Raw genomic sequence first — 23,855 nt, 5'->3', positions numbered from 1 at the left:
TAACAAATAATGCAAGCTACAAGGAATCTGCAGCTGCTCTTAAAATGGGTGATTTTTTGCAGTAATTCCCTATGTTCTCTTTTACATACAAAATTGAGATAAAAACTTGAAATTCAGCAGGTATATAGTAAAGATGATGTATTGAACTCTGATTTTGTTTCTATTCATATTATTCCCTATTCACAGTCTTTTCCAGGTTTAATCTCCTTTACATTATTGGACTTTCAATCATCTATGATTCTGGCCCTTAATTTATTTTCTCTTTGTTCTTCAATTTATTTCTTCCCATGAATATTTCCAAGATATTTTGTCAATTAAAACAGAATAAGAAAGGAAGACCTGCCTAACTTACAGAGATTTATATAAATGCCCTGTGCCATGGGCTTAGAAACTGGACAAGCAGTTGTCCTACATTTAAAGTACAATTGCATTTACTGTGCTGTTTACCTTATTAAAGGAATCACAACATTGCTGTATAGAATTCTTGATTCTATACTGTCTTCTGATTTATTTTATGTTTCTCCTGGTTTGCATTCCCACTGAGTAATATTAAGTAATTGCTAGTTAAATGCAAATGTGTCTTTCAAGAAGCTATGGTACTCAGTTATATGTTGTCTTCTAAAATGTATTACACTCTAATCAATACACCTAGCACTATGACAAATATTCTACAGAAACAATTCACTCTAGGGTTGTGTTTTCTGGCTTTTTTTGTTTGTTTGTTTATTTTTTAATATTTATTGCAAAGTTCTTAGTAATTTTGGAGACTTTGTAACTAGGTGATAGGTGATAGTAATGGGAGGTGAGGAGGCAGTGGGGAGACTCCTGAAAACTGAAAAAAAGCAAATGTCACTGTTGTATTCAGGAAGAGTTAGAAAGAGGATCTAGGGAACTACAGGCTGGTTGGCTTCACATCACAGAAATGTGGTTGGGTGAAGCCAGCATGGATTTTTGAAGAGGAAATCATAACCCACCAACCTGGAAGGCTTCTACAATGAGATGACTTGCTCAGTGGAGAGCAGTAGACATTGTTTATGTTGACTTTTGTAAGGCTTTCACACAGCCTCACATCATATCCATATGAAAAAAAAAAAGATTAAGAACGGACTAGATAAGTGAACAGTGAGGTGGATTGAAAACTGGATGAACTGTTGGCTCAAAGGGTTGTGATCAGAGACACAAAGTTCAGCTGGAGGCCAGTTACTAGTTGTTTGGTCCAAGGGTCAATATTGTGGCCAGTACCATTTAACATCTTCACTGATGACCTGGACAATGGAACAGAATGCACCCTCAGCACATTTGCAGATGATAAAACTGTGAGGAATGGTTGATACACCACAGGGTTGTATTGATATTCACAGGGATCTTGACAGGCTGGAGAAACGGACAGACAGGAACCTCATGAAGTTCAGCAAAAGGAAATGGTAAGTTCCTCCCCTGGGGAGGAATAATCTCAGGCACCAGGACACGCTGGGGTCAACCAGCTGAAAAGCAGCTTGTCAAGGAAGGACCTTGGGGTCCTGTTGAACACCAAGATGACTGTGAGCCAGCAACGTGCTCCTGCAGCAAAAAATGCCAACAGGCTCCTGGGCTGCATTAGACAGAGTGTTGCCAGCAGGTTGAAGAAGGAGATCCTTCCCCTCTGCTCAGCCCCCATGAGACACATTGGAGTGCTGTGTCCACTGGTGGGCTACCTAGTATAAAAGAGACATGGACATACTGGAGAGAGTCCAGCAAAGGGGCCTGAGGATGATTAAGAGCTTTGACCATCTGTCATATGAGGAGAGGCTGAGAGAGCAGGGACTGTTCAGCTGGAGAAGGGAAAGCTCAGAGTGATTTTATCAATGTATTTAAATACTTTTTGGAGTGGAGGGAGTAAAGAAGATGGAGTCAGACTCTTCTCAGTCATGTCCTGTGACAGGACAAGAGGCAATGGGCACAAACTGAAAAACAAGAAATTCCATTTAAATATAAGGAAAACATTTTTTCTTGTGAGGTTGGTCATACACTGGAATGGGTTTCCCAGAGTGGCTGTGGAGTCTCCAGTCATGGAGAAATTTTAAACCTGATCAGATGTGACCCCGAGCAGCCTTCTATGGGTGACCCTGCTTGTGCAGGGTGGTTGGACTAGATGATCTCCAGAGGTGCCTGCCAACCTCAGTGATACTATGATTGTGTGGCAAACTGATTAAGGCTGAAAAATTTCCATCAAATCAGTTACTGTTTACTTGTTTTTACCAAGTGTTGAAATTTTCCTCTGAAAAACATAATCATCTCTATTGTTGGCCCCAGCCCAGGAAAGGCTGTGGTTAGGGCACTATTCCTTCATGTAGGAGCTGCGTGTTTAGCTTTCTTTCAGAATGTGATTAATTTAAAATACCTAAGAGATCTTTAGATCTCAGTTGCCTGTTAAGCTTGTTCTTTGAAACCAGTGGCAAATTCTGGATAGTAATTGTAACTCTATATTTAACAAACTGCCACAGAGAAAACTGCTTTTAAAATGCCTGATACGGTGTATCCAGTGGTCAGAGATTTAGTCAAAACTCCCAGTTTATATTTTCAGCATTCTCCCTGGTTATGATTTTGGGAAACTTTCCTCCCTTGTTTTTTTCATTTCAAAAATGAATTAATACTTGCTTTATTCACTAGGGTATTGTCAGGCTTAATAACTATGTGTTAGAGGCTTTGTTTGAAAGTGCTATGTAAAACCAGATCTCTTTGTACAAACTATTATTTTATAAGAATACAGAGATTTGTATCCTTCAGGAGCATCCTTGGTAGATATTAGTATGAGCTTCCGTTTTAGAGTCCTAAAACAGTAAAAAAAAACCAAACAAACTAAACCATCGTCTCCCATCTCCCCTCAAGAAAAAAACTACCTAATTAGAAAAAAAACCTGCAGGACAGCTTCATTGTATAGGTCATAGGTTTTTTGTTTATATGCTTCCAATATAATGGTAGCCTTTTATAAAACTATTGGTTTTGGTTTGTATTTTCAGTTACCCAAGCATAAGCATACACATAGACATGTGTCCACTTACAAGAGGCCAGTTTGTAAACCTCTGCTTTTACTTCAGTTTGATAAAAAATATTTTAATAAAAATTGCCTTTTCAATTAAAAGGTTAATTTCTCTTCGAGATGGGAAGCTTCAAAAGGGTTGCCCATGGAGTCAGAGCAGTTTGCCTTTGAACTGCAACATTATAAGTACCATAGAAGGCTTTGGATTCTTGCTGGACTTTAAATCTTGTAGTATATCATCACTTATTTAACATTACTTGAAAAGAGCAGGGCTTGTAGAAAGAGAAATTGTTCCTCCTTTCTTTTAGGTTCTGTATTTCAACCAGAACTAAGTTTGACATTTAAAAAAAAAAAAAAAAGCGCCAATAAAAGCTCTTTTATAAATAAGCACAGTATAATAAATAGTAAGTTTTTTGACAAGGTAAGTATGAACACTACCAACTCAAAGCGTAGAGTAACGGCTAGTGTTAACAGGTAGTGGTATGGATTTGTATGTTGTAAGAGAGTTAAAAAAAAAGATAAGCTCTGACTGACACACTCATTCTTCATTCCATAAATATAAATGTATTTTATAGTATAAATATAATAGAAGAGCAATTCATATAAAGGTAATATAAAATTAGTTTATTATTACCAAAATAGTCATGTCAGGAAAAACTCTTAATCTGAATGCAACCGATTATACATATGAGCTTAGTGTCAACAACTATGTATGAGAGAAGATTGTATCACTTTACCTGAACCATTATACTCATAAACTTCTAAGAGAGAGATTTCTGTAAGCTACAGTATTTTCAATGTAACTGCAAAAGCTTGTCAGGGACTATGCAGTTCTGCAATAAGAAAGTCAGATGTGAAAGTTTTGGGTAGATAGCTTAGTAGGACTTTCTGTTTAACTCCTCTTTAAGAGCTATCCTAAAACCATAGACTTCTGGTGATTGTTTAACACAGAGCAGCTACTAAAAGATTTTTTTTTTAAATTATGTTAATTGTTTTTCCCTTTCTCAATTATCTTTTGCTTTCAAATTCCAAGCCTTATCTCCTTTTGCTATAAGACAACTCATCTCCAGTATATTTTAAACAAACATTTGATCTTGCTCTCTTTCCTATAATTAATCTATCCATTTGTCTGTGTAATTTTAATAAATAATATCAGTGGGGTTTTGTTTTTTTCCCCCTACAGAATCTTATTTTCCCAGCATGTTCTCTTATTATGACCCATCATAACACTGATACTTTGTTTGCTTCCTCACCAGTTTCCCCTGGATTATTGGCCTGGATTCTACAAGCCTTTTTCTTGTATTCTTGTAATGGTTGATGGACATGTGAAAATCATGCTACAATCCATTCAATCCATTTGTACTATAGATGTCTCTCCTTGATGTTTCATAACTGTGCAGGCAGTAATTTAATAAAATCTGGCAGATTTTGGGAAGATTAAAAAAAAGGTCTTTGTATTATATCAGTTCAGCTCAAGGGTAATTAATGAATTTTCAGTAAATATCATTAATTTAGTGATAAACTTCCAGCTCACTTCTGATTACATTCCACATTATTGCACAATCACACTGTTGCAAATTTGGAAATCTCTAATTAAATTTATGGTGCTATTGCAGCAAAACTGTTGATGGAGAGAAAAACAGCACAGTACTTGAAACTGAGGTCTATGTAGTAAAAAAGGCATACAAAATCTTCGGTTTTTCTCCAACCAGATATCACTTTACACATGATGCTGTAGATAGGCTAACATACCTTCTTAATCAAGACCAAACAGTAGAAGTTACATTGATAACTGACTTTCAAATACTCTGCAATACTGCAAATGTTAGACAGAAATTGTCATTTAGTTCAGGTGGGGATAGTATTCTCAGTGTATTTGGTAAATGGCACCTCCAGGTCAGGGGAGAAGACAAATGATACATCAGTGGGCTAAGTGGCTACTATTCATCCACTTTTGTATTTATAATCACACTCCTGGTTTCCCCCTCTCAATTCTTGGTTTCATTTTTGCTAAGATGTACTTTTTGGAATCTTACTTTGCTCTGTGTTGCCATTTGGCTAGTTGTTTCATTCAAGAAAACTGGTCATTTTAATAACTTAAACATAAATTAATTATACACTATTTTTCTCTAATTCCTCTACCATTTTTATTTTGCCCTCTAGGAAAAAAAAATATATATATATATATTTACAGATCTCTAAAATTCTTAACTTAAGATAAAATATATAAATATATAAGTAAGAGCAATAACTATGATTTTTTTAATTTTATTTTTACTGGTAAAACCAACCCTAATTTTTCTGCAGTCTTCAGACACTAAATAAAAGCTAGGAAGATGTCATATGAAACATTACTTGATGATCTTAAGCATCTTTTCCAACCTTAACCATTCTATGATTCTATTGCTAGAGCATGTCCAAAGAAGGGCAACGAAGTTGGTGAAGGGTCTAGAGAACAAGTCTTATGAGGAGCGGCTAAGGGATCTGGGGTTGTTTAGCCTGGAGAAGAGGAGGCTGAGGGGAGACCTTATTGCTCTCTACAACTACCTGAAAGGAGGTTGTAGTGAGGTGGGGGTCAGTCTCTTCTCCCTAGTAACAAGCGATAGGACGAGAGGAAATGGCCTCAAGTTGTGCCAGGGCAGATTTAGGTTGGATATTAGGAAAAACTTGTTCACTGCAAGGGTAGTCAGGCACTGAAACCGGCTGCCCAGGGAAGTGGTTGAGTCTCCATCCCTGGAGGTATTTAAAAGACGGGTAGATGTGGTGCTTAGGGACATGGTTTAGTGGTGGACTTGGCAGTGTTAAGTTAACAGTTGGACTTGATGATCTTAAGGGTCTTTTCCAACCTTAATGATTCTATGATTCTATGATTCTATGATTCTATGATTAGCACTGACTTACAAACCATACATTAATGACACTCATTACACCCTGAAGAGACTGTTGGATTGGGTAAGCTAAAGCAATACTGAAATTCGTAACTTTTAAAGAATCATTGACATAACAGTATAAATAAGAGCATACTGACAAGCCATAGAAAATTAAAATATAGAGCCTTTAGCCTCAACAAGCATTTCACTTGTCTTCTTGAGAGGTACTACTAATCTCTGTTAGTAATGAAATAGAACAGAGCCTTCTATTCATAGGTACAGTACAGCTGTCCCTTTTTTAAGGATGGGGAAAGAATGGCACAGAGAGGGAAAAAGGACAACAATTTTTCATCCGGGAGGTTGAGTAGTTTAAGAGAGCTCAGAATTTGTAGTGCTCAGCTCAGACCGCAAACTACTAGAAATAGATTACACTGGCCGTGTTCAGGCACTTCAGTATTTTGAACATTAAGCAGCTGGGCAAGAGCTGTCTTCTTTTGCTATCATGTTGAATACATCATCAACCCAGAAGCATATGCATTTTAGCAAAGTTATTTATCTCTCAGTGGCTAAAGTAGTAGGACGATTGCTTGTTTGTCGAGTTACATATGAGGCACCCAAACTAGGTCCAACATGAAAAACATGCAGTTTTGAATTCTTTTGATCCCTGTTCATGTTTTCAGTGAGTAAAACCTGTATATAGGAGGTGTTGCTTTTTTTTTTTTTTCCAAGTGAAAGGGACTCAGTCTTGTCCGTATAAATCACCTTGTAAATATTCATCTCAAACTGCTATGCCAAAATGGAATCCAAAATTCAGAGCCAAGCAAGTTCCATGAAGCATCATTGCTCTCACAGAATGATTAATTCACCACAATGTGTGTAATTTAGGCAGAGGGTAAACTATTTCTCTTCTCCTATAGCACCTTTTCATTCCTGGCAGCATGTTCTTACATCTTGACCCATCATACATTTTCATGCTATTTTCTTCTCATCTCCTTCACATCTGCCTTCTCTGTATTCATAGCTTTAATCCCAGCAGTTCCTTTCTAGTGCTTCTGTGATTGCCAAAGTGCACATGTAAATCCTGCTGTAAAACTCCATGTTCCAGCAGGTGCCGGCTGCCCTCCATGGAAGGACAGCAGCTATTCACAAACTGAAAGGCTGACTTTTTTTCTGTCTGAAGTAAGATGCTACAGTCTTTAAAGGCTGGAAGAAACAAAGCCAGTTTATTACTCTAGACGGAATGATTTGTGAATGCTGCGAGCCTAGTGATATTTTGCTGCCTTATGTGCCCTGCATCCTCTTGGCATTGCATTTAAATAAATGAATACAACCATTAATGGATTACCTGCTTCATCCAGGTGAAACTACAAGTGTATTACAAAGAAAAATAGGTGAAAAGAAAACATAGGTGAAGTTAATGAAAAAATGCAAGTGCATAAGTCTTTTATTGACTGTTACATTGACTTTAACTGCTTCTGGCTCTGGGAAGACTCTCTAGTCTCTTCAGATACTTTTCTGTGCAAAAAAGTGGAAGAGCTAAGTCTTGGAAAAATACAGAGGCAGTACCTGGAGTGGTATCCTGAAGCTGTTCGCTTTCCGCTGCTGGGGCGTTTGGTAAGTCCTAGGCATTGGGACAGGATGTTCTGTAAGAGGCAGCAATCTGGCTGGAGAAATGTGGAGAGGGGAGTAATTTTCTGTACCATTAGGGACTCATGCTCAGGGGTTCAGCCCATCAAATCACAGCAGGAAAATTGACTGTCAACCCTTCCAAGCCTTGCTTACCTGTGCCTGCACTGACCTTATTGGTATTCAAGCCGTAGTGCTAGGATACAGAGAGACAAATTGGCCTCCTTAATGTCACACAGAACAAAGACCTCTTAGAAAAAGGTCTCTGATTCAATATTCAGCTCCTGCCAGTGCAGGAGCCTTAGCTGGCCCATGTTGTGCTTCACTTTTGTGTCTTTATAGCAGTGGTTGGAGCTGCTGAGTGGTCAGGTCCACTGGACCACAACAGTTTCACTGCAGCATTGCTGTTAATAGTGCAGGAAGAGTTGTGTGGACCTTTGCAAAAGAAGGCTTTCTAGTCATTGCTGATATGTCTAAGGATACTGAATGGAAAGATGTATATTGAACAGACTTACCTGATGAAACCTCCGGAATTTCTGAAACAGAATAATTAATGTGGAATCATATTATTTCCAAGATTATAAACGATGAGCAGTGCTCCAGAACTTCTGCATGAGCTGACACATCTGTATGAGCTTTTTTCCTTGACCCCAGTGCCTCCAATGTGAGTGGGGAAGCCAGCACTTGCACAGGAAGGGGTTATGCTCCTTCCCTGGAAACCAGCCACCTCTCATTATCACAAGTATGTGCTAATCATTCTGACATTGGAAAATCAACTGTCTGCCTGGCAGTGCTGGAGGACTGTCATGCTCTGCTGAGAATTGTTTGCCTGCCATTTGCAGGCATGAAGAATATGCCAGGAACAACATTTTTGTCAGGGAGAAGGGAGAGCCAGCAGCTCCCTGTGGGCTGGGGGCTGTGGAGAGCTGGAGACCAACATCCCACAGTGTGGCTGGGGCAGAGACTGGGCTGAAGTGTGGTCCTGGGCCATGGAGAGGGTAGGGGAGCCCAGGTAGGGCTGTTCGTGCCCTCAGGGTCCTGACAATTTTGTTTTGCAGAGAGTGAGATTTCCAAGCTGAGCAAGAGACTTTGGTGTCATGCCTGGGTTGTCTACACTATTCTGCACCTGAAGAAGTAGTTCTTCTTGGTCTGAAGGGGCAGTAGATCCATTTATTGGATGATAATTTGTAAAACACTGATAATATACATCATCACAATGCTCTGAGAAGATCTAACATGCACATGTTCCGCTTGGTCCTTGTTCCTTTCCAAGGTTGTACCATAATCATTGATTTTCCACCTTATATGGAGGAATCCTTCCTCATTTTGTCTGATATGGCTTATAACTATATGGAGGGCCCCAGTGAGAACTCTTTTACTCTCTCACCAGCTGCAGAGTGATGGTGGACTGCTTATTTGGACAGCTGAAGGAAGGATGAAGTTTCATCCAAAACAACTTTCAATTATAAGACAGGGCAAAATATTTGAATGCAACAGTTCAGTGAGAAAATGTTAGCTTTTTATATCCAATATATATTGTTCAAAATACCTTGTGTTGCAAGAGCTTTTCCCAAGCCCATGACAGGGCAGAACTCAGCCTGAACTCCTGATGACTCTGGAGCCTGTGCACCTGGGGACCCTAAAGCCACCTGGGGAAGTTGACATCCATAAACAGGATTTCTTGAGATAAAATAAAGACTTGACGGACAAAAAGTGAATTAAAAATGAAATCCCATGTACTAGTAACTGTATTTTTGGTCAGCTCTATACATAAATAGAATATATGTATATATGTCTGTGATCTTTAGTGCTCTATAAAGGTGACGTATGTGATCCACCAGAGTGAATCTTTCTTACACATTCATGGACTTCTTTACCAGTTCGTACAGCTGGAAAGTGTTCCCCAAAATCTCATGAATCTGTGGTCAAGGGAGGCCTGGAAAGTAAGAAGTGCTTGAATACATTACACATACAGTAGTTCCAATGAGTGATTGATTATTAGTGCACACAATGTTTATTGGATTATGAAATACCAAGGAATATCTTTCAGTGACAGCTTATAGAGTGGTAAAGTAGCTTTCCAGATGCTTTTTAATATACCTGGGGTGAAGGGACTGCTAATCCATATGGAGTATAATGCGCCTGATCAGTTTTATGGAGTGTGTTGTGTAAAGGTTGATTTATTTGCTGAATAAAATATCAACTTCCATGTAACTCTGTGTGCGTTCTACTTTGGGGACATGCAGTGCCATTTAATTGGCTTGTGTAGATAGCTTGCTGTTTTTTGATACTTTAATAAAACCTTCTGGTATAGCTGTCTATTCACATTTCCTTACAATTAAGTGGATGGCAATATGGTCAACAACAAGTGCTTAAGAACCATAGAACTTTATTAAACTTACATTTATAATGCAACGAAAAAATGGGAACAATGAAATCAGACTGTTCAATGCTAAAAAGAAGTAAAAAAGCCTTTAAACTAAATTTTGAAGTTTAATTTGCAGAAGCAAAGCAAGTGAAAAAAAGAAAAAACAGATAACTTAGTTGTGATATTCATGGCCATCAGCATCCCTTGTGTTTTGTTTTCCTTTTTCACCCTCTCTGCAGCATTTTCTGTCATGAATGCTGCACTCTGGCTTGTCCTCCAAAGCTTATTTTGTTAATTCTATAAAAGTTCTGTAGCTATCACTTGTACCAGTAAAACATTTCTTTTTTTTTTTTTCCTTTCAGGACCTCATGTCACTAATTCTAGGCTTATACAGAAGCATAAGTAGAAATACACCCAACTAGTCTGGAAATGGCCCTGCTAGAGCACCTCAGTCTGTTTGATTTTACTGGCCACACCAGTAGAAGATAAATGCTGAATCTCTAGATCATCATCCAAGGAGTCAGTTTTATGGTTACACAATATTTGAATATATTTTTACTTAAAAGCAAATCCAGCGTTTGCCAAAAAAAAACTTTCTCAGCATTGGGACTAGTTACAAAAGAAAGAAAACAATGAAATGCCTTGTTAAGATTAAGCCCCAAAGTAGAGCCATTTGTATTTTCTTTGGAGGTATTTCAGTCCTAACTTAAAATGAACTCTCTCTTATTTTTATTTTTTTTTTTTTAGTGGGTGCTTTCTTCTCCTTCTTTCTTCTTCTTCTGGTGCTGCATAAGAGACTGAGTAAAAGCTATGATCTTTGCTATACCAGAACATCCCTCCCTGGTCTTTTACTAGGTGTTTCTTTGCAACAGGACATTGCATAGTCCTCCAGGGATGTACCATGGTACATCTGAGGCTTATATCACTTCTTCCTATCCCTTTTTTCAAGTTCTTTGATTAATTTGGTTCTATTATAAATATTAATTAGCACCTTCCTGGCTCCTGCTTTCTTCTCTTTATTATAGACTTCTGAAGACATAAGAACATAAGAATGGCTGTAACAGGTCAGATTAAAGGTCCACTTAGCCCAACACCTGCTTTTCATAACTGGACAATAACACATAACACATGTCCTAGAGAAGAGTATGAAAAGGACAAGCAAACAGCAGTGCTTCCTTCTTCTTCTTCCTTTTCCCCCCAAACACCAAGTAATATGCTACTTATGGACTATCTGAACCAGCAATGACATATTTATTCTTAACTGCCTTTGATGAATGTTGCTTCCAGGAAGCTCATAAAACCTTCTGCATCTTATTCTGAGATCAGTAAATGCATAACCTTCATATTAAATGTCTCTCATTTTTTTTCTTTTGGAGCATTATATATAGGCTAACTACTTCAGAAAAGTAATATGATGTAATATGACAACTAATTAAATTAGGAATGGGTGGTTAGATTTAGCAAAAATCCCTTCTCCCTCTCTCACTGCATTACATATTTTCAGTTTTATGAGGATAGTATGTACCTATGTAGACCCACTTTTCTCATACAGTAGTAGACTTCTAACTGCATTAGAAGCAGAGTCATCAGTCCCTCTGAGCTTTGTCAATGGAGCACTGAAACAATGACAATGAAGTAAGATATGTAATATATTTGAGGCGTACTCAACCCACTCAAAATCTGAGTTGTTCTCTAAATTTTGCTGTATTTTCTTCTGGAGCTGTATGCAGCCAGAATGACTGTGTGACTCAGTAAGATCACTAAACTTAATTATTTTCCAAGCCTGTACCAGAAACAAGTTTGAATATTTCTTCTGTGACATCTATTTTATGAATGTAGCTCTAGTTGTTTCTTGCTGAAGCAGTTTTCATGTTAGTTTAAAAAATCAGGAAATTAGTCTTTACTTTACCTTTAATTTACACTCCTGTGTCACTTGATACATGGTTCCACAGTTCTGAAAAGAACTTACCATTCTCAAACTCCATTCAGTCACGAATGTTGAGCAGATACGTTTCAACAAACACATGAAAATAATTTCCAGTTAGAATCTGACAGAATATTAAAATAAAGATTGTTTCTCAATTATGTAGTCTTGGTTCAAAAATCATCATTACTTTTAGGCCATGAAAATGGTATTTTAGAAAAATCTATTGCTCTGTGGGTTCCCTTTTGTGCTACTGCATTTGTTTTTGGAGAGTTTTAAGAACAGAATACCAGGAATTAAAATGGAAAAGCAATGAAACTTCAGCTGATTTTTAAGAATGCTTAAATCTATATGAAGTATAGTGTATGGAGTCTTCAACCGAAGGGGGAGGCAGTCCCTCTAGCTCCAGAAAGGGAAAAGACAAAGAAGGCTATTCTAGAACCTATTTTCCTAATTTCACTGAGAATCTCAAGATAAAAAAAAAAAAAAAAATCATAGCTGTCCAAACTTAGAATCATCAGGACATATTAGCGTCCTTTCTGCTTCCAGGTTCCTTTCCAGGTTTCATTCTTTTTGCTTCAAAGTTAAGGAGAGGAGAAGCCAATAAACATATCTCACTTCCATTTCTACACTTCAGTTTTTATCCCATGAAACACTAGCTGCAGCCTTTTAGGAAAATGGTTTCTTTACAGTTTTTTTGTTCCTGTTGAGTATAATATAATGATATCAATGAGATGACATAAAATACATGTACATTACATGAAAAATTACAGCCCCAGGAGAAAATTAGGTTTTTTGAGTATTACAAAAAAAATATTTACATATTTAACTAAAGTTTTGCTTTAGAGATATTTTAGTAGGAAAAATACTGTTGCTCTTTATACCTTAATTTTTATACTTCCCTTTTAAATCCAAAGAAATTGAGATTTTTTTTCCCTTCTTGTGATACAAACCTTATTTTTCATTTAGAAGTGCAGAAACTTAGTAAAAGATAATGTCTTTTCATTGCTTGAAATGCGTTGTAAGAAGGATTTTCTTTTTTTCTTCCGCAGTCATGCTGTGACAGTAGATTCTGTAAATCAAAGGGTTACAGAAGCTATTAAATAAACTTCAACATTTTTCACTTTGCAAGTCCTGGTCTCATCTTCCACACACAGCTCCAGAGCCTGTGAAGACTTTGTACTACACACTCTGCACCTCTGAGAAAATACTGCTTGAGTGTCTCTCCAAAAGCACCATGTGATCTGAGTTCTCTGCTCTCCTCCATCCTCTTTTCTGTGGATCACTCTTCTTAGGTTGAAACTAATCCGGAACCTAGTAAGGAAATTACAGTCTATACTGTCTGGTTTTTTTTATTTCTAGATAGAATATCTAATTCAAAATAATACAAGAGTGATGAAAGAAGAGCTACTAAAATAAAATAATGCAAATTTCACACATTTTTGGATGCAATGTTATTGTTAAGAATACAGCCATGTACAGTGAACCAAAATTGACCAAAGAGTGGAACTCAATGTAAAAGGCAAATGAATTTTTGAATGCATTAAAGCTGAAACAATCTTGTTCCTCAGAAAAAGTCAAACAAATATGAGGAAAATAGACTTGTAAAAAGAAGAAAAAGAACAAAGAATACAGGTAAAGTTCTTATGTAAAATAGTTAGGAAAAGGTGCATATATATAATATACTTAATAATGGGTGGATCAGGAGTGACATTTAATTACTGAGACATTTGATGTATTTTAGAAAGATTTTCCACTGTACAATGTAGACTAAGAAGGGAAACTGTCTCTCACAACAAAGCAAAATTTCATTTTATAATTTAACTAAGTCCTTGTAATAATTTTTAATTTTACCTTAAATTTAAGGCCACACTTTCATAAGTTCCCATCCAGAACTGCAGATCAAGACTTGAAACAGAAAGTTTAGTGAGGCATATCACAGAGAGTCTGGTTTCAAAAGCCATCTTCTGACATGGGTATCCAAGCACTCTACCTTTCTTAAAGAGAAAGTAATAAGAGCTGTCATATTGTTCGGAAAGCAACAGTGATGAACCTACTCTGTCATCATATTTTTTGTAAATATGAAAAATGTGGATTGATTTTTTTTGGCAAAAGCCAAAGTGTGCAGTGTGTGGAACTAACAAGGAAAATTAGTTTTTATAGTTTTTTAGCTGCTTTTATTGCTGCTATGCTAAATTCTGTATTCAATTTGACCTCAAGTTAGCCACCAGTCTAGAAAACTTGTATTCATAGGAGTATTCACAGCAACCTGAAGGATTATGCAAATGTTAATGTGTTTTGCAGGATCATAAAAATTATCACATCAAGGACATCAGGAGATTTTGAAGATAGGTCACAAAGTTCAGCAAATTTGTTTGTTTAAGGGTCAGAGAAATTTAAAACTTCTCAATTTATATTGCCAAGAATAACACCCCAGATTATAATACACCATGGCTCCCCAATGACAGGTTCACCTGTCAGAAACAAATACCTCATTTACTGAAAAACATGTTTCTGATTATCCCAAATGTTTCACAGATTCAACACAAATCCATTGGAAAAATAGTCATAAGTAGGAGAATGGATTACAAACATTTAGTTTCCCAGATGGCCACTCTAACCACTAGAATTGGAGTAATCTTTAGTTGGATTACTTGGGATAGACTTTTCTTCTTTTCCTCCCTTATAAGAATGGTCTCGTTCCTACCCCACAGAAATTTACAATATTTTTTTTTCTAAATTGCATTCCCCCCTTTAAGATTTTTATGCAGTTATATTCCTTTCAACAATATTTCAACTTCTTCATCAATATTTTAATATTTAAACATATTTTGGGGGATAAGGTGGATCAGTGTCTACAGAAATGGAAAAGGATCACCTTTGTCAGCATATCCCTACCGCAACAGCCAAGACGCTTGTTAAAAAAGCTGTTTAACATTCCTTCTGGAAAGGGACTGAATATGTGTCTCTTAATCCTGATAAAGTGCCCGAATAACAAGAATTTGTTCTATTTCCTAGCACGTCTCACACTTTTCTATTTGATATCAAAGAATATTTGTTTGAATCTAAAATTATGTTTTTGTGTTATTTGTGGAGAGTTCAGCTTCCACAGAAAAAGAAATAAACTAAAAAAAATCACTCCTAGAGTCCTATTTAGGGTATTTCTGCTGTGTGTGCATATGTGTGTGTGTGTGTGTGTGTGCATGTGCACAAATATGAAAACAGAAAAACAAACACACCTATTTTTTGTAAATACCAAGAACTCTAAGATGTTTGCATTGTAAGACATTAGATTACTAGTTTGGAGGTAGGTAGAATATTTCAGGAAGCCAGTTAGGCTATCAAAGAGAAGAACAGAAAAAGAAAGTAAAATAAATTCTAGTTGAGTTGCGTATAAAGAGATAAGAGTTTCGGTTTGGAATTCCTTGTATCTTGTAGAGAGGCAAGTGTGTGTTCTCTTGTACCCAAATACATCGCTTAACAAGAAAAAACATATGAGGAAAAGACTGTAACTAAAAAGGAGCTGTACATTTTTCTGAGACATAGAAGCAGAAAGAAATGTGAAACATTTTATTAGGCTTGAAAGTATTTTAATTAATGAAGATATTTTTTAAAGATATAATATTTCTTCACAGCATTTCTCTGATAGGTTATTCTCAGTCTGTTTCTCATCTTTGAATAAAAATCCATGTTCTATTTCCTGATAGCTTGCTCTGAAGCAGGCAATGTGATAATATCCACTGCTTATAGTATCTTCCTGAATTGGAGAGAGAAAAGATTTCCCCTTTTTAGTCTTGTCTCCATGGTTAGAAAATCAAACTGTAACCTCATAACTTTTCTTAAACCTGGAACAATTCACCATCCTAAAATTCAAGATGTTAACCATTTTTTAAACACACCAAAGCTATGAAATGCAGGATTTCGATACATCCTGAGCACTCAGCTGGAATTTCAGGTTTGTATACAGACTTTTTGCATGGGGTTGTACAACCAGTGTGAACCATCTTCCCTATTTAGCTAAAAACTGTTTTGATCTGTACTGTCCTGCCTTCATGCAGTGGCAATAAAGCAATCTCAGGTAAATCAGAAATTAAATGAAATCAAGCACATTGGAAGGATTCATTTGATCCCATCCATACCTCCCTTTCTAGATTGGTCAGTGGTGAGAAATAGCATTTCTGGCTCATAATTCATTTCATCCTAAAGCAGACAGCTAAAATAGGTCAGATGAATCATAATCTGAAAAATGCTGCTATTTTTCCATTGATTATAAAGGCACCCTAGAGGGAAATTCACAGATAGGGATGCTTCTGTGGTAGATTTCTAACATTACATGAGATGAATCCAACCCATGATATATCTCCTAACAAGCAGCACTGACAGCAAGCATGACCACAAAAACTTGTCACGTTTTCAAAGGAAGGGACATGGAGAACTGAATTTGAAGGAAAATTACTGATCAGTTCATGGTTGTAATCAAGATCTAAAGTACCGATGTTTGTCATGTATCAGTTTCAGCATAAGTCAAGGATAAAGTTATACCTCATTAATTGAATTAGTTGGAAATAAAAAGCAGAACAAGCCAAAATGCTGAGTATTCAGCAGTTCAAATCCATATGTTTGATTTTGATTCACAGTCCTTCCCTAGCCACTAGGCATCACAACAGCCCTTGTGAGGTATAGTGCAGGACCAATCAGCACAAACTCTATTAGTTTGTTTGAATAAACACAAGTGCTGCTGCTCTCAGCTTTAGCACTTTGATTTTCATAGTTAAAAAAAGAAGAAAATTAATGTCACTTCAGTAGATTTTAAATAGAACATTATGGAACTTCAGTAAATCACTTCTATTGAAATTATACACAGAACAGTATGACAGATGCAAAGTGACTGATACTTGCAAAAGTAAAGCTATTGCTAAACATTATCTGAAATACTTTCACTAAGCCAATGTAGAGGAACTAGTACATTAAACTCCAATAAACTACTGTAGTGGAGCATTACTAATTTGCTGCTTCTGTGCAAATGAGTTGAACAAGTAGCTATACTTGAAAGATGAATAAGAATCAACAACATCTGCAGAATTAGGATGAAGATGTTAGGCCTGAAGTAGTTGGGAGAAATTAGTAATAACAAGGAGCTAGGAAGAACATCAATAAAATTGTTGGATCCTTATAGAAGAAACAATGACCTCAGCTGTGACCTGTTGCTCAATTGGTTAGTTTGCTAGGTGGGGAGCTTAGCAAGAGAATGACCCAAAATCAGAGCTCCAAAGCCATTTTTTTTCCTAGCTAAGCTTGTCCTTGGCACTGATTACCATTTCTCTTTTTTTGTTCTTTCTTATTTGCTTATGAGTGATTCCTCTATTACAACAACAGCCTCCAGAGTATAAAGGCTTACACCAGCATTAAGTGAAAAGATAATGGTCTTTGTGCATTTTTGCCAACAAAAGAATCATGCAAGTTAAAGCAAAATACTGGCACATAACTGAGTCTTCTGAGCAAAGCACTGGTCTGTAAGGTGAGCTGGTTTGCAATAGTATAAAGAAAACAGTTCTATTGTATCAAAGACATTGGAAACTATGACTTTTGTAAGTGAACAGGAAATGCCTGCTGTTCATAGGGTTTTCAATACCCTGAATATTAGACAACTACAAATATTGGCATGTAGAATCACAGAATGGCTGCGGTTGGCAGGCACATCTGGAGATCGCCTAGTCCAACCACTGTGCTCAAGCAGGGTCACCTACAGCAGGTTGCTCAGGGCCATGTCCCATCAGGTTTTCATTGTCTCCAAGGATGGAGACACCACAGCCTCTCTGGGAAACCTGCTCCAGTATTCAATCACCCTCACAGGAAAAAAAGCTTTTCCTTATGTTTAAGTTAAATTCTTGTGTTTCGGTTTGTTACCTCTGGTCCTGTCACTGTGTACCACAGAGAGGTGTCTGATTCCATCTTTACTCTCCACTGCCATCAAGTATTTATACACAATGCTATTATACACAATGCTATTATCTCCTGAGCCTTCTCTTCTCCAGGCTGAGCAGTCCCAGCTCTCTCAGCCTCTCCTTGTGTGACAGATGTTCCAAGCCCTTAGTCATCTTTTTGGCCCTGTGCTAGACTTGCTTCAGTAAGTCCATTTCTTCCTTGCACTGGTCAGCCTAGCACTGGACACAGCACTCCAGATGTTTCTCACCAGGGCTGAGTAAAGCACACTTGACCTGTTCAGTTCCCTCAACCTACTGGCAACACTCTGCCTAATGCAGCCTTGAAGGCTGTTGGCCTTTTTTCCTGCAAGAGCACAGTGCTGTCTCATGGTCAGTTTGCTGGCAGCCTTGACCCCCAGGTCCTTCCTTGCCAAGCTACTTTTCAGCTGACTTGCCCCAGCCTGTCATCGTGTTTAGAGTTGTTCTTCCTCAGATGGATTTCCCTTTGTTGAGTTTAGTAAGATTCCTGTCTGCCCATTTCTCTAGCCTGTAGAGGCTTGTGTGAATATCAGCATAATACTCTGGTATATCAGCCACTCCTCCCAGTTTTGTATCATCTGCAAACGTGCTGAGGGTTCACTCTGCACCATCATCCAGGCCATCAGTGAAGATGGTAAACAGTACTGGCCACAATATCAACCCTTGGGACAAACCACTAGTGACTGGCCTCCAGCTGGACTTCGGGTCTCTGATCACAACCCTCTGAGCCAGCAGTTCAGCCAGTTTTCAACTCTTAGCTGCCCAACCTACTGCCAAACCTTTACTGTCCAATCAATTATTGTCCATTTATCTGGTCTGTATTTCTTCATTTTGTCTATGAAAATGTTATAAAAGACTAACAAAAGGCCTTGCTCTCCACTGAGATGGTCATTTCATCATAGAAGGCTGTCAGGTTGGTTGGTTATCATTTCTTCTTTATAAATCCATGCCAACTATTCCTAATCACCTTCTTGTCTTTAATATGTTTGGAAATTATTTCCAAAATTATTTGCGCTATCACTTCCCAGTGTAACATTATATAGAGCTTCCTATATAGATCTTTTTAAAAAAATGGCTATATTGAAAAGATGGTAAATCTTCCTATATGAAAAAATCTCAATTTTTGTATTGTACCCATACCAAATATTTGGGTTGTGCAGAATTTTTTTCAAGATACAAACTTAAAGTTAAAACAATACCTGGATCAATCAAAAAAAGAACCTGCATTCAGCCAAGTCATTTAGGAACAAATCAAAACAAAACCACACAGGACTTGAAGGTAAATAGTAATTAAACAGCATCCCAATGGAAGCAAAACTGAAGAAACAGATATAGGCTTTTCATAAAGTCATGTGTGTCACACTACTCCAGGCTCCACAACAAGGCAGAAGGGAACCAATTGCAGGTCAAATGCCATCCAGTATAAAATATTTTTTTCTTAGCACATAAACTGGAGGTTAAAGAATAAAAGAGTAAAATCTATCTGTCCTAAGGCATAGATACTGAACATACATTTCTGATAACAGCAGCTGAAATCAGATGGGGAAAACATCGTTATAAATGCTTAAATGTATCCAGAAACAGGCCAGAAAACAGGAAACTGTTTGTGCTGTCCAGGTAAATAAGTTCTCTGCTTTTACAGTGCAGAGTATCTGTAGATTTAAAACAATCCCTTTGTATTGAGTTTACATGACAAGGTTTTGGTAGCCAGGGGGCTGCAGGGGTGGCTTCTGTGAGAAGAGACCAGGCACTGACCCATGCCAGACACAGCCGCTCTCAGATGGCTCCAAAACAGACCCACTGCTGGCCAAAGTTGAGCCCATCAGCGATGCTGGTGGCCCCTCTGTGATAACATAATATAAGAAAGGGTAAAAAATGCTGTGCAGCAGCTAAGAAAGGAGTAAGAAAAAATGTGAGAAACAACATTGCAGATCCAAAGGTCAGTGAAGAAGGAGGGGAGGATGTGCTCCAGTTGCTGGAGCAAAGATTCCCCTTCAGCCTGTGGAGAAGACCATGGTGATGAGGTTGTCATCCTGCAGCCCATGAACGACCATGTCAGAGCTGATATCCACACTGCACGCCATGAAGCACCCCACAACAGAGCAGGTGGGCATGTCTTCCATATTCTCAGTAGCCTTAACTAAATAAGCAACTAGAAACAGAATGCGATAATAGTGGAGAATCACAGAATCACAATATCACTGAATGTTTGGGACTGGAGAGGACCTGTGGAAGTCCTTTAGTCCAACCCCCATGGTGAAGCAGAGTAACCTACAGCAGGTTGCCCAGGACTGTGTCCAGACAGCTTTTGAGTACCTTCAAGTATGGAGACTCCACAGTTTCTCTGGGCAACCTGTTCCAGTGCTCAGTCACCATCACACTGGAAAAAAAAAAAAAAGTTCCCTGGTGAAGGAAGTTAAAGACAGCAAAGGGTGAAAATTCTGATGCTTGCGAGTCATGCCAAACTTTTGAACCAGAAAAAAAGCATGTCTTGAACCAGAAATACTCAGAGAACTTGAACTCAGAGAACTTGAACTGTTCTGATATCATATAAATCACACTTGTTTCCAATGTATTCAACATTGGAAACAGCCATCAGATCCAATACGGACACTGCCTTGCAAAAGTTCAAGTGTGGAATCACAATACTGAGGCATAACATGCTTCTTAGGCTGTACCACAAGTGTAGAACATTGTTAATTATCTTATCTTGAGGAACAGGATCTGACCTCTTTATGCCCCTTGTAATTTAGATGTGCATAATTTAAAATGGGAATCATTATTCTCTGCAGTTGAAAATAGATAATTGTGCCCTCAAAGAAATATGTTCTCAAGGAACTTTCTCAGGTCTACATATGCAGGGTCAAGATATGTGTATTTTCTTCAGATATAAAATAGACCAAAGCAGCACATTTAGTTCAGATGCCCTTGTGCTTTTTAACTTGTAGAGAGCCTTCAGCCTAGGGAATCAAAGCACTTAGATTGTACAAGTTGTATCCACATTTAAATTGAAACAATAATTCCAGTATTCCATAGAAAAATAATGCTACAGCTCTTTATTTACTTTTACAGTCAACATCCCATTATTTGTTTACTTAACAATTATAGAACCTTATTTCCTAGAAGCTATTCACTTATTTTGAATACATCCCTTGGTGGGAAGTTCAGCAGCTTGTTTCTTTTCCAGCATGTGTCCCTGAGAACAGTCCTTAAAATAGAACTGCAGTGTCCTTAAGTTCTGTGTTAAAATCAGTCACTTCCCTACTCCTGTTGCAGATAAAAATGGAGTATGTTTAAGAACTCAAAGATAAATGCTTGTTATTGTGTTTTTGTTTTTTTTTTTTTTTTTTATTTGTGTTTGTGGTTTTTTTTTCCTGACTCAGTGTCTTAGGAGCTCTGCCTCAAAGACTTTAAGAACAGAATGAACAGAAATGTACTTCTGCAATATAGGAGAGGACAAAATCTTAATGTCCCTATTTTGCATACTTAATCAGCTGTATGTATTCTTGCACAAATCATTCCTAGGGATTGTCTAGAGAGGCTATTACACCAATCCTCTGTGGCAGGTGCCATCCAAACTCAAAATGGCACAGGGCCAGTATACAGATAATTTAGTTAAGATAAGCTCAGGTACAGAAAGAAATTTCAAATAGAATTTAATTCCACAAGAGATCCCACAATTTGTGAGTAGATATAGTTGAATTTGAACAAAATTGTCTCACTACATCACAAATCTGAGCTTTCTGTAACTTACACACTCACTTATGATAGTGCCAAATGGTAATAGCACATTTTTTCTTTTCTTACATGAATGATCACACTCACCCTTCATGAGTGTAAGGGTATTCCCAAGGCTAAAGGCCATCTGGCCATCTTCTTTGATCAAGAACAGAATCCATGGCAGAGTGTAGGCTACAGAGGCAGTAAAACTTTAATCCCACATGAGTATTTTCTTTGCTGAAGAAACACAGATTAAACACCAAGATTAAGCACAATAAATTTCTCTTCCTTTGAGTGTGTTCAAATTTGAACAATCTGTCCAAAGAAAGCCTTTGAAAAAAAGAAAATCTCTTGAAAAATGTCAGCTCTAATTTCTTGTGTTTTGTCATGTAACAGTAGGACAATCATTTAAACTTACTCTGCAGCTTATTTTCTTTGGGGACGGGGGGGACAAACAAAGAAAAACCCTGAGAAAATGAATTCATTTCATGCTAAATTTTTCCCTGAGAGGAAAAAAAAAAGCATTTTTCAATCAGAAAACTTTTTTAGCCCCAATCTTTTAAAAACATCTCCCCACCACTATATTGTTTTCTCTGTATTCATTATATAATAATCCTTTGCTGTCTACCATCATTTTATAGTCCAACTTCAATTAAATAAAGACATCAAATGTGACATTAAGTTTCATTACCAGGTTCTGTATAAATAGACTGAAATTTTTTGCACCAGTTTGCTAGAAAGCCATGATTTTATAGTAAACTCTTAATTGTAAAAGGTGAAGTAGAATTTGAAGGTCTTTCTGATGTCCAAGAGGGGAACGGGGAACAAAAAATATGAAAACTTTGCATTGTTTTTTTGTCTTCAAATGTGAAGTTCACAGCTAATTCCTCAGGTTTGGAAATTGGAATAAAAAAGACTCAAGTACAATTTGGCGTAGTAAAATATTTGTTGAATTTATTTAAGTATTCATTAAAATAAATGTTTGTCCCCCAAAATGGATTTTCTTAAAATTGAATATCAGCATGAACTCTGAGCTAACTTTTATTTCCTGTGAAAACAGTGTTTAGATTCCAACATGCTAGGTGTTTCACAGTGGTCCAAATATATTGAAATGCAAACTGGGGCTATAACAGAATAGTAAAATTCTGAGGAAGTCTGGTAGATGTTTATGGAAAGCTCCATCCAGATAGCATGGATCAATCTATAGTGCAACAGGGAGAAAAAAAGGTCTAGCTGGAAAGAAAAGGTAAAAGAAAACAAAATTTATTTTTAAGAAACCAAGCTACAAATTTAGGTGAGACACTGCTTTTCTGACAACCGTGGAGTTTTTAATACAATTTCTTAAGATCATCACATAGAAAAGGATCAAGGAGAAAAGGAGTATGCGTTAATAGGTAATGATCAAAGAATTTTTTTAAACTTGTACACTGCCACGCAGGATGAGACTTCATGTATTCAGGCACAGCAGCAGCCCAAAATAAAGGTATCATCTTTCCTTTGTACTGGCTGTCTGGAAGCATTTGTTTAAGAAATCTTTTCAGGAATTTCTTTACCTGCTTGGATTGTTTGATCCATTGTGTGACATACTGCATGGAACTCTTGATTTACAGATCTTTAAGGAGACTTACATTAAATATTCAGTGACAGGATAAGAGGCAATGGGCACAAACTGAAATCCAAGAAATCCCATTTAAGCATAATAAGAAAAAAAAATTACTGTGAGGGTGATTGAACACTGGAACATGTTGCCCAGGATGGTTGTGGAGCCTCCATCTTGGAGACACTAAAAACCTGTGTTTCAAGTAACCTACTCTAGGTGACTCTGCTTTGAGCCTGGAGTTGGACTAGACACTCTCCAGAGGTGCTTTCAAACCTCAACATTTCTGTGACTGTGTGGTTAAGTGATTCCGTGAAATAGCATGGTCTTTCTAAGACTTCTGGTGAAGTCCCAAATGAGAAAATTTTAATATTAAAAGAAGTACAGACACATTTTTACATAATTTGCCCTTTTTCCCAGTGAGTAAGGCATGTATTTGTTTTTAAATCATAGATCAGTTGGAACAAAACAGTTATTTAAATTTGCATCTAAAATCTTCATGAATCATGGGGAAAAAAAACCCAACATAGTTCACAGTATTACGAGTAAGCTCATGGAATCTTGTAGATAGTACTTTTTTGTGTGATATCTACCATCTTTTTCCAACTTTCAGTTTAAGTCTACTGTCAAATCATCCCAGGGAATCAGAAATATACTTGCCTTTCTGAATAATTCAACCAAAATATTGCCAAAAGACAAATTATCATAAAAGTGTGAAAGCTGGAAAAGTTTAAAAGACCAAAAAAACCCACCAAAATCCAATCCCCC

Source organism: Platalea leucorodia (genome assembly GCF_965183815.1).
Source record: "Platalea leucorodia genome assembly, chromosome: 2".
Classification (NCBI taxonomy): Eukaryota; Metazoa; Chordata; class Aves; order Pelecaniformes; family Threskiornithidae; genus Platalea; species Platalea leucorodia.
The sequence above is the reverse complement of the archived record's forward strand: the minus strand, read 5'-3'. Positions refer to the sequence as shown.